At 35.2% G+C, this 5,000-nt stretch overlaps 1 protein-coding gene across 6 annotated transcripts in view; it reads right to left on the bottom strand.

The window, feature by feature from the left end:
• Positions 1-5,000, bottom strand: part of LOC115224738 (myotubularin-related protein 3) — a 288,784-nt gene that overhangs the window by 174,752 nt on the left and 109,032 nt on the right. The gene's annotated exons all lie outside the window — the stretch shown is intronic.

Here is a 5,000-nt window from a genome sequence, read left to right as displayed (position 1 = left end):
GTATCTGGGGCAGCTGCTGGGAGAGGGAGGAGGAGGAGGAAGAAAGAGAGGTGTGGGAAGAGGTGGACGGAAGAGAGAGAGAGAGAAGGAGAAAGAGAAGAGACAACAGAGAGGGGGAATGGGAGGAGATAGAGACAAGGTCGGAGAGAAAGGGAAGGGATGGATGAAACATAGATAGAGAGGGAGAGGGAGTAGGAGATAGAGACAAGGTTGGAGGGAAGGCATGGATGAAATATAGATAGATGAGAGAGAGAGAGGGGAATGGGAGGAGATAGAGACAAGGTTGAAGAGAAAGGGAAGGGATGGATGAACCATAGATAGATAGACAGAGAGAGAGAGAGGAGAGTAGGAGAGAGAGACGAGGTTGGAGAGAAAGGGAAGGCATGGATGAAACATAGATAGATAGAAAGACAGAGAGGGGAAGGGGAGTAGGAAATAGAGACAAGGTCGGAGAGAAAGGGAAGGGATGGGTGAAACATAGATAGATAGAAAGACAGAGAGAGGGGGAGGGAGCTGCTGCTATTATTATTATTATCCTAAGAGCATGCGACAGCCGCTGCTTGTTTGATGGTGATGACGGCTGCAGTGGTAATGATCATGACGATGATGATGATCGCTCTCCCTTCTTTACAAGGCCGCCGACGAAATCGATCACAATTGGAACATTAAACACCACCAACATCGCCACTATAGAGCTACATATATATATATATATATATATATATATATATATATTAGATATTGTATATATATATATAGTGTGTATAATAAATACGTAATCAAAGAGAATGAAAGCTAAAGATGTGTGTATAATAAATAAGAAAAAAAAATTAAAGCAAGGAGACGTGTCCATGTATATATATATATATATATTATATATATATATATTATGTTGTGTGTGTGTGTGTGTATATATATATGTATGTATGTATGTTGCAGCATTCATCTGATGTTGGTTCTTCAGTACTGCAAAAGTTGTTCTTTATCAAAGCAACCACAGTTACTAATAATAGTAGCTGTTCGATATATATAATATATATATATATATATATATATATATATATATATAATACAGACACACAGACATATATATGCATAACAATGATGGCTGGTAGGCCGAAACTTCGAGGTCACAGACAACTTCAGCCTAATTATCAAAAAAAAAAAAAAAATCAATTTCTGTGTGTGTAATTGAGTAAAAAAATTAAAATGCTGCGATCTTCAACTTCACATCTCTTATAACATGTATACACACAAACACACACACACATATATACACATATGCATGTACAAACTTATACACATATATGCATACGCATGTACAAACATACACATATACATACATATACATACGTATACACACACATTTACTAATCCAATCCAAAATTCGGCCTTGCCAATCTTCTCGAAAAGCCATTCAACATTCGTAAGGAAATATATTATTACAAACCCGAGCACTGAGTGTGGTTGATGTAATTCAAAGCCGGATCTAACGAGACAGAAACCTAGACATGGAGACAGACAGGCGGACGGACAGACGGACGGACGGACGGACGGACAGACGGACGGACGGACGGACGGGAGCAGGTTCGCGGCGGCCTCTGCTTTAATGTTTGTAGCAATAATAATAATAAAGGGACAATAGAAGGTTTCTGGAAGATATTTGGGGGGTAAATATACACCCTGTGCAATTATTTAATATCAATAACAATAAAAAAAGAAAGAAATATGAGCAGCAAAGGTGTCCCTGTGTGTATAATATATACATATATGCATGTGTGTGTGTGTGTAGTGTGAGGATAATATATACAGACGTGTGTGTAGTGAGAGGACAATGTATGCATGTTTGTGTGTATATAGCATGTTTGTGTGTATATAGCATGTGTGTGTAGTGTGAGGATAATATATACATACGTATGTATAGTGAGGACAATGTATGCATGTTTGTGTGTATATAGCATGTGTGTGTGTAGTGTGAGGATAATATATATATATATACGTGTGTGTAGTGAGAGGACAATGTGTGCATGTTTGTGTGTATATAGTGTGTGTGTGTGTAGTGTGAGGATAATATATACATACGTGTGTGTAGTGAGAGGACAATGTATGCATGTTTGTGTGTATATAGTGTGTGTGTGTCTAGTGTGAGGATAATATATACATACGTGTGTGTAGTGAGGACAATGTATGCATGTTTGTGTGTATATAGCATGTGTGTGTGTAGTGTGAGGATAATATATACATACGTGTGTGTAGTGAGAGGACAATGTATGCATGTGTGTGTATATATAGCATGTGTGTGTGTGTGTAGTGTGAGGATAATATATACATACGTGTGTGTAGTGAGAGGACAATGTATGCATGTTTGTGTGTATATAGCATGTGTGTGTGTAGTGTGAGGATAATATATATAGACGTGTGTGTAGTGAGAGGACAATGTATGCATGTTTCTGTGTATATAGCATGTGTGTGTAGTGTGAGGATAATATATACATACGTGTGTAGTGAGGACAATGTATGCATGTTTGTGTGTATATAACGTGTGTGTGTAGTGTGAGGATAATATATACATACGTGTGTGTAGTGAGAGGACAATGTATGCCGGTGTTGTGTTTGTGTGGGTATGCATTGGTGTGTGTCGTTGTTAGTGTAGGTATATATACATACGTGTGTGTATGAGAGGAAATGTATGCATGTTTGTGTGTATTAGCATTGTTGTGTGTGAGTGTGAGATAATATATACATACGTGTGTTAGTGAGAGGACAATGTATGCATGTTTGTATGTGGTGTTATATATATATATATATATATATATATATATTACGACAAGTATGTATATGCTGTACATGTGTAGATTATATATAGTATGCGTGAGTGTATATATGTGGAGTAAAATACAGCTTGTACAATCATGTATCATTAATACAGAAATATGAACAGCAAGGACTAAATATATGTCCATGCGTGTATAATAAACGTGTGTGTGTGTATGTGTGTGTACTATGTACATGTATATATGTACATGTGTATATATATATACCTATTTCTTTATTACCCACAAAGGGCTAAAACATGTATATATACCGTGAGCATAATTTATGTGCATATACAGTGAATCTATATTATTGTGTGTGTGTACGTGTATAATGTGTGCATGTATGTATACACCTTATGCACAAAATAGTCTGCATACGTGTGTATGCATGTCTATACAATATATGCACACGTGAGTGTGTGTGATGTCGAAGGCTGACATCGCCTTATCTCGTAAATGTCATGTACAAAATCATTTTATGTGAATGGATAAAATGTTGGCCACACTTCGAGGAACGGGCGACAAAACCACGACAAACTACAATCTGCCTAGGATTTGCTCTTTATATAATTGTCATTCTCCCGTATTGACACAGTAAAAAAAAACCCAATAATCAATACACGAAAGGCTGTAAAAAAACATGTGTGGTGTGTGGGTGTGTCTGTATATATATATATATATATACATTGTCTTTCTTGCCCGGTTGTGGTATATATATATTATATAATATATATATATATATTATATATATATATATATATATATATGTCTCTTCTAGCCCGGTTGTGTGTGTGTGTATATATATATATTATAATATATCTGTCTTTCTTTCTTGTTCTTCTGTCCCGGTTGTGTGTATGTTATATATATATATATCTGTATTATATCTGGCTGCGGTTTGTGTGTGTGTGTGATATATATATATATATATATATAATATATATATATATATCTGTCTTTCTGCCCGGTTGTGGGTGGTGTGTGTGTGTGTGTTGTGTTTAAATGTCTTCTAGCTCGTGTTGGATACAAGATAACCATTTAAGATATGCCAGAAATAATGGGAATGATATCGTTGAAGAAGCACAACGGGGAGGGGAAAAAGCCCAGATGGAACCAGAGAGGAACAATATGTCTTGTGAGATGGCATTTGTTCTTCTAGAATGCACAATGTATCGAAACACACAGTTAACATTATACATACATATACGTGTGTGTGTGTTGTGTGTGTGTATACAACATGTGCATGTATGTATTGTGATTGGGGATACTGTATGCATGTATGTGTATATATATATATGTATGTATGCATGGATATATATGTGCATACGTATATGTATGCATGTATGTATAATTATCTGAATCCATATTTCATACTATTATATACATGTATATACGTTATGATGGATAACATGTGTGTACGTGCACACATCACACACACACACACACATATTCATTAATATTTGGCAGAAACAACAGATCTATACATACATATATATATACACACACACACACATATATATATTTTATATATACCTACAAGTATATATGTGCGTGATGGAGCACATTATTGTGCATGTATATATATATATATATATATGTATGTATATACGTTGAAATGGAGAACATGATGTGTATGTGCACACACACATACATACATATATATATATATATATATTCATTAATATTTAGCAGAAGCAACAGATCTATATATATACATATATAATATAATAATATAAACCTTTACATATATAAATAACGTGAAATACACGAAGGGTCGAACATAAGAGACAGACGGGTGATTCAAAGCCTTCGTTCTTCAGTCAGAAACCGATTCCTCATGTGTATATACATATATACACACATATATATACCTAGAAGTATATATGTGGGAGATGGAAGACATTGACATTACTTTGTGTGTATGTATGAATTTAAAGTTGAAATATGTGCACGATGTAGTAACGACTGGTGTCCGAAATGACATTAATTGGGGGCGGTTTTTTGATTTAATAAAAGAAAGGAAGAAAGATAACAAAAAAATAACTGTGGCGAGGAGCAGAAATATACAAGAGAAAGAAAAAAATTTACTGCTTTGGCCGAGGAGGAAAGGAAAAAGGAGAAAGAGAGACACATAAAAGAGAATAATACATAAAATGAAAGGCAAGCTGGAAAGAAGAGAGGAAA

Source organism: Octopus sinensis, linkage group LG26 (assembly GCF_006345805.1).
Source record: "Octopus sinensis linkage group LG26, ASM634580v1, whole genome shotgun sequence".
Classification (NCBI taxonomy): domain Eukaryota; kingdom Metazoa; phylum Mollusca; class Cephalopoda; order Octopoda; family Octopodidae; genus Octopus; species Octopus sinensis.
Note: the sequence above shows the minus strand (reverse complement) of the source record. Positions and strands in the feature narration are given on the sequence as shown.